Consider the following 13,432-nt stretch of genomic DNA (forward strand, 5'->3'; position numbering starts at 1 on the left):
TTTTGGAGAATGCTTACACTTATTGAACAAGAGAAGGGTGATAAGGTAGCAAAGAATACTGGAAAGTAACAGAAATGTGCCAACTTAAGTTAGAAAGTCCAGGAAACCAGGGTAGTGAACAGAGGTAAAAGCTGCAGACAATTCAAGTAGAATGTGGACTGGGATATTGGTTTTAGCTTTAGAAGTTAAGAGGTGACAGGTCACTTGGGAAAGAAACCTTTCAGTCCAATGGAAGGTTTAGAAATTAGATTAAAAGGTTTTGAGAAGATAATGTCCGTGAAAGCACTTGGGAAATCATAATGTGATTTCATACATGCAAGTACAAAACAATAATTGCATGGAATACATTTTTATAATTTTATCTGATATGTAAATCTCTAATTTACATATTTTGGCAAACATGACATTTTGCCATTTGGAAAAAGGCCATTGCAAAGCATTTTTAGTACAAGACTGTCAACATCAATGCCAACACAGTTGGAAAAATGAAAATGCAAAGTGATCTATCTATTCTCACTTTAAGCAGAATAAAGCTATGGAGGAAAATGTAGTTTTTTCCCATAAATGTTATGGAATTATATATCGAAAAGTGTTAGCATCCCTGTGAAATGAGATGCATTTCAAAATTAAAATTAAAAAATAAAATGCTAGAAATAGTTTCTAACAACACTGGCAAAATTATTGATGATTTACCTTAAAAATAATGATTAAAAAAATAAATTGAATTTGCCTCTAGCTAATTGAATAAAACTTTAAGGTTTGATGATTCTAATTTCTTACTCCCTTTATTTCAATATCACAGGTTAAAAGAATCCAAATCAAAATCAGAGAGAAAACCAGTTTAATAAATCACAATAGGTTTTGAAGTCAATTTTCTCTTTCTCCTAGTACCTTTCTCTGAAGTTCATTTCTTTATCCTGAAAACCTGTGCTGGGTTAGATTTTGGAATTTTATCCCGTAATCAAAATTATGTCTTCTTACATGGAGATGTTCATTCTAACTTTTTAGTCCACAGATGACATAAATAAAACATATTTATTTATTTATACCCATATTACTGAGATAACAAATATTTTATTGTCTATGCTATAAACTGGCTTAACTCTAAGATAATGCCTTTATCTTCTTCAAAAGCTATTATTTGAATCATAGAATAAGATAACAGATTTAGAAGATACCTTAGAGACTGACTTTTCCAATCATCTTAATTTTCAGATTTAGAAACTGAGGCCAAAAACTTTAAGTATCTTTCCCGAGGTTATACATAGAATAAATATTAAAGCTAGGATTTGAACTCAGGTTCTCTGACTCTACTTCCAGTACTCTTTCTATTTTTATCATACTGCCTCCCTAATTAACATGTGTAATTTCTTTTGATGTGACTCCTAATTTTTCTTTTGAATATGGATCTTTGATTCTTTTCATTTTCTTATCTTTCTGTATTGTTAATGATATGAGGTTTCTAGTTTAATCATTGCCAGTTAACTTGGGTTTGCTAAAATCGATGAGTTAGAGGGACAGGAAGAGAGTTTTCAGTCTTTATCCATCATGTGTGAAAAGGTAATGATTTTTAAAGGTCAGAGACAATTCCAGAATAAACTGTGAAATTACTGAAGTTTAAAGGAAAGTAACAAATATAAAAAGAGAAATTGTTAAAGGGAAAAATGTTTTTGCATTAAGCATTTCAGATAGCCTACATCCAAGTTATAAAGAGAATTGACAGAAACATATGACTTCCCAAAAGATAAATGATTATTGTTATAAATTATTAATGTAGTTATTTATGTGTAATATAATAAAATTAATAGTGTAATAAATGTAATCAACTATTAAAGTATAAAAAATATAATAGTATAAAATAAATGTAAATAATCATTAACAGCCACAGAAGGGAAAAATATTTGCTAGTATAGATAAGTAGAAAGGAAATTAAAAATAGCTTCAAGTTTGGCTTCTTATCCAACAAATGGTAAAGATTAGAAAAGTCAGAGTAGTTCTCCCCATGGGCTTCGAGGACCACAAGTTCCAGGAAAAAATGGCAAAAAGCTTATGGAGTAAGTAGAAAGGGAAGATGCCTGTAGAAAAGAGAAAGAAGAGTGCACCAAAGGAATTTTGTTGCCTAAAAAGTATACTTAAAATAGATGGTGATGTTTTAATGGAAGAGGTAAAAGACATAGTTACCATGGGTAGAACTTGGAAAAATCAAAGAGGAAACATAACTGTGTGGGGAAAGATCAAGAGGGTGAATCAAAAATGGAATTTATGTCAAAAGAAGCGAAAAGAGTTTTTTAGATGAACATGGACTAGTACCCAGTTTGGATGCATCTGTGACAAAGGAAACAATTTAAAGGTAAGACAGGGAAAAGGAAAAAATAAAGTGAAGGTAGCAAAAGCAGCAAAAGGTCTGGCCTGGTAGAGTCTTAAAGACCTGGAAAAATATCACATGGACATATTTGTTCAGAATATATACTTTGAATGAAAATCATTTGTTTCCATAATTTGCCCTCAACAGTTACTTCAACTGAAACACAAAATATCTACCTTCCAGAGTTTGTTTGGTTTTTGTTATTAAACATTCTTTTTGTTTGATCACTGTTTACTGCACCAAACTTTTGTCTAACTTATCTGATGCAGCAGTTTTCAGCAAATGAGCTATGTATCATTACATGTTCATGAACTTTTGGGAAATATTTTTGACAAAGATATAACATAGACTGTTATCAAATTTTAACTTGCCCCACCCTAAAAGAAAAAGGTATTATCTTTTTATGTTCCTACAATTTTATTGTTTTTGCTCCATAAAGAAATTTATATTTTGTGTTTACAAAAAAAACCCAAAAAAAATAGAAAAGTCAGAAATGGTGAAAATTAGGTCCACTAATATACTGTTGTTGAAACTATGAATTGATCTAAATACTCTGGGTAGCAATGTGGAATTAAGCAAGAAAAGTCACTACAATGGTTTTGTCCTTTCATTAAACAATCTCACCCTTGAGTATAAATTTCAAGAAGATAAGAGGAGAGAAATGCATTTTAATAAAACATTCATAATTATCATAAAACATGATAATTATAGGAAAAAAATTTAAAAACAGAAAACCTGTTGATGATTGAACAATTTTAAAGAGATGAATAAGAAATCTTGCATCTTAAGAAATATAAAAATGAGAAATTCATAGCAAGATGAAAAGAGTGTGAGATAAATAGAACCAAAAGAATAATATATTTCAATATGACTGTAATGTAATTCAAACCGATACTAAAAATTAACCAAAGAAGCTTAATTGCCATGACCAACATTTATGTTAAAACATTTCTTTTGAAAAGGGAATTGAGAACTAGTGGTGAGGAATATTGCATTTCTTAGTTTATCTTATTGTTTTCTCTCTAGGTTTGGCTTAAGTGCTTTTCTTTGTTATAAAAGAAAAATTCTTTTTTTGGGGGGGGCAGAAGAGAGAAATTAATCCAGATATGATGGTATAAAAATTTTAAAAATACCCTTACACTTTTTTAAGTTTGTTTGTCCCACATTATATTCTAGACCCTGGAGCTAGTCATCATTCAGGCCTTTCTATGGTCCACCTCAACCAAGACTAAATATATTCTTTCCTCTTTCTCTGCATCAAATGTTAATTGACCTGTGTCTCATTCCCTCAAGAAACTGAGGGAGACTGGTTTTCTAATCTCAGTCTAGTCAGACAAAAATTTATTTATGGTTTATTCTGTCTTTACAAGGAATGTTTGTCTTTTAAAAGATTTCTGTGGAAACAGCCATTTTTGCTATCCTCCTCCAAAATTAATCTCCATACTTAATTTCTAATGGGTCAATTTAAGGAATCAATTTATTTTTAATAGGAGAACCATCCCTTAAATCACTGCCTAAAGATTTACTTACTATTCTGCCTTTTTAGAGGACCATGTCTGATTAAACCATTTTCAGAAAAAGTGAAATAGGTTTATTTTTGAAATTGAATTGAAAGGGAAACAAGTTGATAAGTACTTGATTATCTTTTAAAATTCAAAATTCCTTTTATGCAATAGAATATTTTCCAGTTGATCTAATCACATTGGCCAAATATTAAGTATTTCCCTTCATTAAAATGTATTATAGTAGATGACCACTGAGATAATTTCAAGTTTTAAAGCAATGATTATTTTCTTTAAATTTTAGTAGAGAAGATTGCTATAATTCTTGCAGGTCAAAGCAATTTCTAGTTTCCTACTCACCAGTTTGGGTCTGGATTGATTCTCTGTGGTATGGTATTGTTTTCCTTTCCAGACCTAGTGTTTGGGGTTTTAGATTATACATGGACATTTAAGCTAACTCCAAATCTTTGATTGCAGGTAATTCAAGTTAATCACTCTGGGTAACACTTTTACAATATAAACCCAGGCTCTATTCTTCATTAGTACCCTGATCACAGAGTACATAATGCTGCTACACTTTGGAAAGATGAATGAATGTAAATGTGTAACACTCTATAAGGACATGGAGAAACAGGATAAAGACAAGTGATTCCAAAAGTTTTTGCACAGCCAGAATACATAGCTAAGAATTTCTAATATAATTCAGAACTAGGGTGACATTTCAGTTTGATCTATATATGGCCATTTGGTCAGAGAAGAAACATTCAGTACAATCAGATCCTTGGAATGCTCCAATTCCTTTTAAACCTCCAATCTTCAATTCCCAGAAGCCAAAAAGGGAAAGGCATTTTCCCCTCTTAGCTACTTTGTAGTTTTCTGATGGTTCTTACTCAAAATTCTGAGATATATGTAATATGGGGTAATCAGTAGAGTCCTCCCATCCTCCCCAACCACTAGAATGAGGCCTCTTCCATGGAGCTGGGTCATGTGTGCTCTAGTTCTGTGGGAAAATGCATGTTGTCCGACAGTCCTAAAGGATTTGCTCTTTGGGATAATATAGCAACCCCTGTTGAACTCTATTTATGTAATCTAATCCCTGTATTCTATTTTGAATTGCTGAAACAATTCCCTATTTGTCTTCATAGTCCCTGTCACCAAGGGTTGTCAAAAATATTTGTGATTATATAGGAAGAACCTCCTACTTAGTAGGCTTAAAAGGAGAAAACAACATTCACTGTCACTCCTTTCCATTTTTTATGGATCAGGCCTAATCAAAGTTAAAATTTAGATAATCAATGATTTTGGAAAGGACAAATTCATTTTGAAATAGCCACTGGTTTACTTTGTCAGGGTCAGAAACAATTGTTTTGCTGAGCCCAAATTCCTTACAGAGATGCTCTTTCCAACAGTGAAGACAAAATTCCGTTTACTTTGAGTGGCACCTTTGTAGGTTCCTTGCCACAAATATTTCAGCAATAGAGGACTCAATGTACAACAGAGGTAAAATGTGGCTTTGAGGTCAATTGCCTTGTTTTGGATTATTGCTTCTGGGGAACAGTGAGAAAGAGCCAGGAAAGTAATTTAGTCTGTGAACTCTTATAATAATTATAAAAACAACAGCTAGCTTTTATATAGTTCTGTGAGGTTTGCAAAGCATTTTACAAATATCTTTTTTTTAACCTCGCAACAATCTTAAGATGTAAATTGTTATTAGAACCCCCCATTTTATAGATTAGGAAACTGAGGCAATTAGTGGTTAAATGACTTGCTGAGGGTAATACAACTAGGAAATTTTTGAATTCAGTTTTTCCTGATTTCAGATCCAATAGTCTACCACAGGAACTGATATGACCAAATGTAGAAATGGGCAACTACTAGCTATTCTTTATCCTTTGTTTTTGAAGAGGACCATGACACCACAGGCTCATTTCTTAATTTGTGTATGAATTGAACTAAGGGAGACAAGATATACAAAGTTGTCATCCTCTACTTTCTCTTCCAGAGTCACCAAAATCCAATGACAAGACAAAAGTCCGGAGGAGTCTTTACATGCTTGGGGTAGACAAGGATTTGAGACCTATTGGTACCCTTGAACCCAGTTCTGTTTGTCTTTCCAGACAGTTTTACTGGGAACACTGCATGTCACAGTAAGTGAAAGTTGGGTAACAAGTAGACCCCCAAAGTGGTTGAGCAGTCCTGAAATTCTCATATTAGAGGTGCTAGTCTTCCCATACACACTGCAGCTATTAATAGTGGTGCAAAAAAAAAAGTGTGCAGGTGGGTGGGCTGGTGTTTGTGTGTGTGTGTGTGTGTGTGTGTGTGTGTGTGTGTGTCTGCGTGTGTGTGTGTGTGTTTGTGGAGACAGAGAGAGAGAGAGAGAGAGAGAGAGAGAGAGAGAGAGAGAGAGAGAGAGAGACATATGATAATACTTTATTTCTATCTACACCTTCCTTTGAGTAGTTGGAATATCCTATGAGGCACTACCTCTCCTCCATTTGTTGTTGTCACTGTTCTCTACAGGTTTTCAAGTACAGATTTTGTGACAACTCCTTGGAGATATAGAAGAGGGTAATCTTTTTGAGCTACAGGTTGTAATAGATGCATTTTGAGGAGCTTTCCACTGAATATTCTATATGTAAATAGGGCATGTGTGTGTATGTGTTTTCAATGTTTATTTCTTTTAGACTATGATTTGTTGGCTGATAAAATGCATGGATTTATTAATTTTCTATAATTATTACAAAATGACAGAGTGGCAGTGTAGGATAGTGAATAGGGAATTGGCAATGAAGTCATGGAGGACAGATTTCAAGTTTTGTCTGAGACACATATTAACTTTGTGACCAAGGTCAAATCATTTAACCTCTCAATGATCCACAGACAACTCACTAGACTTTTAAGTAAAGACCAAGTGGTTTGTATTAGTAGAATTTCCATATTCTGTATATCATGAAACACAGGGCCAGAACACTCCTACCCACCAAAGAAAAAAACAAAACAAAACCCCACAAAAATATAAAATAAAGACAAATGCAAGGGAGACCTAAAACACATGAGGACGTAACTAAATGTTATTTTGCTTTTTTAAAATATTTTCCTTAAGTCTTTTTGAAATGAAAATAATAGTTACATTATTAAGACCACCAATTCTTGTCTTCTTCCTAAAGCCTTCTATTCATAGGATATGAGAATCACAGACTTGTAGAGCTTAAAGGTACCTGAGAGAACTAGTCCATCCCCCTCATAAACACCTTAAGTTTTGTGTCTTATACAGACTAAGGTTTCTCTTCTTTAGAAAACCTGGCTTTTGAGTTGCTCTGCCAAGCTCTGGTCATGGCAGGACTGTTTGCTCTCCATTTCCCCAGGATGGCATGGAGTTCACAACAGCAAAGAATATTTTGGAATCCTGGCAAAGGAGCCGAAACAGTGTGTCCTTCCCACACATTTAGCAAAGCCGAGGGACTGGAGAACATGGCGTACTTCTTATTAAAGGCTTTGAAAAACACCACACCTCAGTAAACATTCCTAAAGAGCTGGAGGAAACAGTCCGGTCAAGGACTTTACCTCAGCTCCTTTGGTTCTGGTTTATGTGTAACTACAAACAATGCTAAGGACAATACAGTGATGCTAACTTGCAAGGAGGATGATGCCAGTGTTCATGCTTACCCCATTTCTAGGCTTAATGGCTGGTCTTCATTTTTGGGTTATCATCAGAAACAAGTGATCACAAGTCATTTCAGAACCTGGGCTGGATAACTAGGTGCATCTGTTTTCTTCTAACATGGAATTAAACCCTTAGTGACTTCCTCTGTTTTGCTGCCTGGTTTCTTACAATGACTCCAACTGTAGTGCTGCAAAGCCAAGGTTAAGCCAGACTATTCACAGAAAGTCTGCTCTATTCTTTTCTGGGTTAAATGACCTGCCTGTCAACTAGTTTAGCCATGCATCCAGTACTGTGGTGGAAGAATAATAGATTATCATTCCATATTTCCTCCCTTTGTATTTGGCCAAAGTAGCCAATGAGGGGGAGCTGATCTCATAAAAAGAGCTCATGGTAGTACTTCAGTGGAAAGTAGCCATTGGAGAGGTTCCTGCTTTCCATTACTCAGTCCCTCCTGGTGGATGTTTACACTTGTCTGGCTTCAGTGCTGTGCTCTCCTTCATCGACTGGTGCAAGATGAATGATGATACAACAGAGCAAAATTAGTGACCTGCTTGTAGTCCTGGCGATGTCCACAAAAAGAGGAGGGAAAATTGGACCACGGTTTCAGAGATGACAGTGGCACTTTAGAAAGGGCATTGCCAAGGTCATTGCTCAGCAATGTACTCTAAGGACTGACTAGAGTACAACACTGAAGGTTTGAATTCTGATCCTGGTTCTTGGCTAGAATCTGAGTATAACTTTGGAGTGAATGCATGATATCTCCATCTGGAAAATGAATATCTGACTATTTGTTATCCACCTGTCTGATGGAGGAAGCTTTACTAGCAAATGATTGAAAAGTTATTCTAAAATCTTCATGGCATGTTGATTTGGCATTAATTAGCTTATGGAAAAACACTCCTTGTGTATAGCTAGCAGTTACTTCTAAGCTTTCCACCCCCTTTTATTTTGGTGGAAATCCAGACCAGGGACTAAAGGTAGAGAAACATGTAAAGTAGATAACCATCTAAGGCTAACATCATGGGGTGGGCATAATACAGCATATTTCTTAATACTACTTTTTATAAATGTATGTACATTTTATATTTTTTGAGATGAATTATTATGTTTTTATTCATTACATCTCCCTTTCAGTACTACCATTTTCAATCAAACACTAGAAAACAACAAAAAGACTATAAAACTCTATGGGAAATATGAATAATAAACCCCATACTGACCATGTCTCAATATGTATGTCTCATTCTGAATTTTAAGTTAGTCACTTCTTTGGTGGGAAATGGGTGGCATATTTCATCTTGACTTTTCTAAACTGGTAGTTTATTATTGAGATGCACATATCTATGAAATGCACAATGCAATTCAATAAATATTTATTAAGGGTCTACTATGTGTGGGCACTGGAAAAATACCAAAGGATTCTTCTCTTGGGGTAGTCTAAGGCGTTATTTTGTCATGCCAAAAGGCATGAACAATGCTACAGGGAATACATTTAAAAAAATTTTAGTTACTTTAGGCAATGGGGTTAAGTAACGTGCCCAAGCACAGCTAAGTAATTATTAAGTGTCTGAGGTCGGATTTGAATTCAGGTCTTCCTGATTCCAGGGCCAGTGCTCTTTCCACTGAGCCATCTAGCTGCTCTCCGGGAATACATTAGGTTTTTGCAAGGCAAATGGGGTTAAGTGGCTTGCCCAAGGCCACACAGCTAGGTAATTATTAATTGTCTGAGACCAGTTTTGAACTCAGTTGGGAATACATTTTTAATCCTTGCCTAAAGCATGTAAATATCTTTATACCAGTTCTATAGAAAGTCATTATCATATACATACTAAGCATGGCATATGTATAAATGAAAATTTTGAAATTCAATAGTTGAAGGATATTGTGGTACAGCAAAAATCCCACTGTCTCTGATGTCAGAGGAGATAGGCGGGATATGTTTTTATGTTTAATTTTTATTATTAACATTTTTCCTCTTTCTTAAAATGAAATAATTAATAAAAGAATAAACCAAATCATTATTTATAGCATTTACTGATTTCTAAACGCTTATACTGAAAATTTAATAATTGACTCTCAAGGGCCAATTCGAGATACTCCAGAATATCCTAGCTTATTTTTATGATCCCCAAAAAAGTTCCATCTAAGATTAGGTAACTTCTGATTTGGGTAAATCTCTTTTATTTTCTTTCAGAAGACAAAGGTGTTGTCTGTATTTAAGCCTTGAATATTTTTGACAATTTTGGAGTAACCTACTCACTCACTATCTAATTCCTAGAACCAATGGAAGAGGTCCTTTAACTGTTGAGATCAGGACTGTTAAATGATTGCCCTCTAAAGGGTACCTTTATTCCTTTCCTAGATATGCTTTTTAACTGTCCAGTCCCTGGTGTGACTGCTTTTCATCCTGGTGTGTGGCCCCCTTCCCATCTATTTCCAACAATTATTTCATGGCTTAATCTCTATACTCAGATGAGTATTTCCTCTTGTGCTCTGAGGGAAAGTGGCAAGAAACCAGATTTCTATTTGGGAAGTTCTAATGACTGACCCCTTTCTGTCCACTTGTGACACCTGCGTATCTCAAGTGGCAAGGGAAGTCAGACATTTCTCTGACCTCTCTGGAGATGTAGAAAGCCTGTGACACAGAAGAGGAGCAAATTATCCTTTGATCTCAATCCTTCTGTCTCCTATTATACCTGTCCCTTGAAGGAAGAGGAAGAGGAAAATTAATGGAGGTTAGGATTTATATCTTCTACTGTGTCATCTCTTACTTAATCTCCAACCTTTGGAGGAAGAAGAGTAGTGAAATAGGGCTTCCTATCTGACCATTTGCCTTCCATTTCATGCTGCCCTTTTCTTCTGCCTGGACTCTAGTGTTGTAGAGTGGATAGAAAGTGACTTAAGTGTCATTAAGACCTGAGTTCAAATACTGACTATGATGCAGACTGACCATGTGACTTTGAATCAATTATTTAACCTCACAATGGACAAAATTTTAAGACAATAAGTTATGGAGGAAGTATAAATTACATAGGTAGAAGATATCCCCTCAAAGAAGGGTTCCTGCACCAATAAAATTATAAATCTAATTGCTATTCCTATCCTATCAATTATCCATGCCCAGAGAAAGCCAAGGCCACTTGTCTGTCTATTCAAATATGTTTCTTTCCTTGTGGCTATTGCTTAAACTCAGGCATGGTACCTATGAGGAAACAATCAACCTCTCTAGGACTAAATGACCCAGACTTATGATGCTGGTCTTTGGACATCTTTGTGCCAAGTCTCCTTGCTACTTCTTACTATCTTCAGTACTTAGCACTCTGCCTGACCCAGAGTAAGTACTTAATAAATGGCTTTTCATTCATTCACTTATTCATTGAAATCCAAACCTGTAAAGTTATGGTAAATAAAAATTATTATTTAGAACAAAAATAAATTTGCCAATGAATAAATGTCAAAAGATAATACTTTGGCCCATTACAAATGGGATAAATGCAGATGGTCTCTGAAATACAAAAGTTCAATTTATAAATGATCTGCAGATATGATAGGCTGAAGACATAAACTGTAGCATCAAGTGTCCTTTAGCCATTCAGTCTTATATTTTCTTGGCTAATTTGTTTTTTCCTTCTAACCAATGCATTTAAAAATTTATTTGCCTAAAAGCATTATCTTCTCTCATGTACATGAAGAATGTTAACTTGCTGTTATCAGGAGTATGTTATTCACTCTTCCCCTAACCCATGACTGAGTTGGGGGGGATGCCTATCCCAATCATATGAAAACTTACCCTGCTTGAATGGGAAGATGAGAATAATATGTTCCAAGGTAGCTGAATTGTGGTGTACTTAGAACCTAGGTAAATATTGAAGATGCCAAGATTGTCCATTGCATCCAGGGCCCTCACTAGTTGTCCTGACTTTTCTCTTGCCACTGGATTTCAATGACTCTGGAAGAAAGAGTGAAGCTGATGACTGCCTCACTTAAATCTAATTCACTCATGATTCAAGTTACAACCCTATTATATTATTGATCTTCTGAGAAAATGAAAGACAAAAAAAATTCACTCTCCTACTGACCCTGATGGAGCCACTAACCCCTAACTTGGGAGCTTCTCCCTTTGCTGCTTACAAGAACCAGGAGTCTCCTCTACTGGGCAATGGACATTTGCTCTTGGCTTTCTGGAACACATGATGCTTTTCCCCATAGAAATAGTGTTATGAATGACAGATGAGATATATAGTTGAAACAGAAATATCAGTACCATACTTCAGCCTCATTATTGCTTATATTGGTTTTTGTGGGATGGTCTGAATACCTAATGAATACTGATAGAATTATGAGAAAATATATCCTGAGTTTCAAGCAACTATTCAAAAGAGGGATTTTGGGCAAACAACCTATTCATCATTTGCAGACTGATGACTTTTAACTGGTAATAGCTACAGTCATACATGTTCCCTTCTGCATATGAAAGTGTTATCAATTTGACTTTAGGATAATATTCTGAGGAATCAGAATGGATTTGCTCAGTGTAAAATTAGTAATTCCCCTGATAATTTAATCTGCGACATATTAGCAACCTTGGACTCCTATTATACAAGCTTAATGAAAGGAAGTTTCAAAGCAAAAAACTTCAAAGGGCAAACACATATTTTTGGAAGCCAAATAACGTGAGTATGAGATTGACTTGATGTCAACCTCTGGAACTAATGTAATGCTCCACAGAGTGTCCAGTCTTTATTATTGTAGTGAGATTTGGATCTATCATCAAGATGCAGCACATGGTTAGAAACTGGAACTGAAATTAGAAGACAAGTTCAGATTGTGGTTCTCTGTCACCTCCAGAGAGTTATTTTTCTTTTCTAGGCCTTGGCTTCTATATATGTAAAATAAGAGGGTTGGCCAAGATAACCTCTTTGGGCCTTCCAGGACTTAGTCTATATTCATTTAACTAGCCTTCGAATATTTTTCCATTGTCATATTCAAGCTGTATCTTAATCAATGTCCAATGAAAAAATGGCATCATAAATATAATTCATTCACTCACTTAAGCTATACTAACTGCAATCTGCCTCCTTTGGCTTTCTTACATGTCTTTAATAGAAGTTATTTCAGCATCTACATAAGAATATTTATTCTATAACCTATTGGCAATCTGGGTTTCTGGCTTCAAAGAAGCATATTCGAAGTAGTTTTCTGAAATTTTTGGATATATTCATCTTCACCACTCAACATTTACATATATATACGCATATGTATGTATATCTATATACCTACCTATCCATATATATGTACATGATATATGCATGCATACATACATATGAATACATATATATATATATATATATATATTTAATGGACTCCTTTGATCTGGTGAAGTTTATGAGATCATTCTTAGAATAATGGTTTTTTTTTGCAAGGCAATGGGGTTAAGTAGCTTGCCCTAGAATAATGTTTTTAAATAAATGAAGAAAATACTAAATTTCAGTTGTTGGTAAATGAAGATAAAGGTGAAATATTTCTTGCTTCTGAGTTCATAGCTTGAGCAAATATTATAGGTGATTAGCTCCATGGACACCCATGTCTGTGGATGTTCCATTAATTATATCTATTCTAGATGTTTGATCAAATGCATAAGGAAGGCAGAAAGAGATATAGGAGATTGTGTGTTGGTAAAGTCCCTTGCTCACAGAAATTTAATTCAGCATATTGACTTAATTTATCTTTAATGATACATAAATCAATTTCTTCTTAGTTTTTCCAAACTCCCAAAGAATTCATCACTAAATAGAGAGTATACTAAAGATAAAGCTTCAAGGTAATTATAAAGTTTAGTCCTTGGAAAGTAGAGATAGCCTCATACAAAATCTGTATTTTAAGTCTTTCCAACATCATAGA

General features: G+C 34.7%; 1 long non-coding RNA gene across 1 annotated transcript in view; it reads left to right on the forward strand.

Moving 5' to 3' along the window:
• The first annotated feature begins 5,897 nt into the window (after positions 1 to 5,897).
• Positions 5,898 to 13,432, forward strand: part of LOC141487970 (uncharacterized) — a 108,770-nt gene continuing 101,235 nt past the window's right edge. Inside the window, exon 1 of the long non-coding RNA XR_012468554.1 lies at positions 5,898 to 6,014. This is a non-coding gene — a long non-coding RNA (uncharacterized LOC141487970). The remainder of the gene's footprint in view (positions 6,015 to 13,432) is intronic.

This window comes from Macrotis lagotis, chromosome 5, assembly GCF_037893015.1.
Source record: "Macrotis lagotis isolate mMagLag1 chromosome 5, bilby.v1.9.chrom.fasta, whole genome shotgun sequence".
Lineage (NCBI taxonomy): Eukaryota > Metazoa > Chordata > Mammalia > Peramelemorphia > Peramelidae > Macrotis > Macrotis lagotis.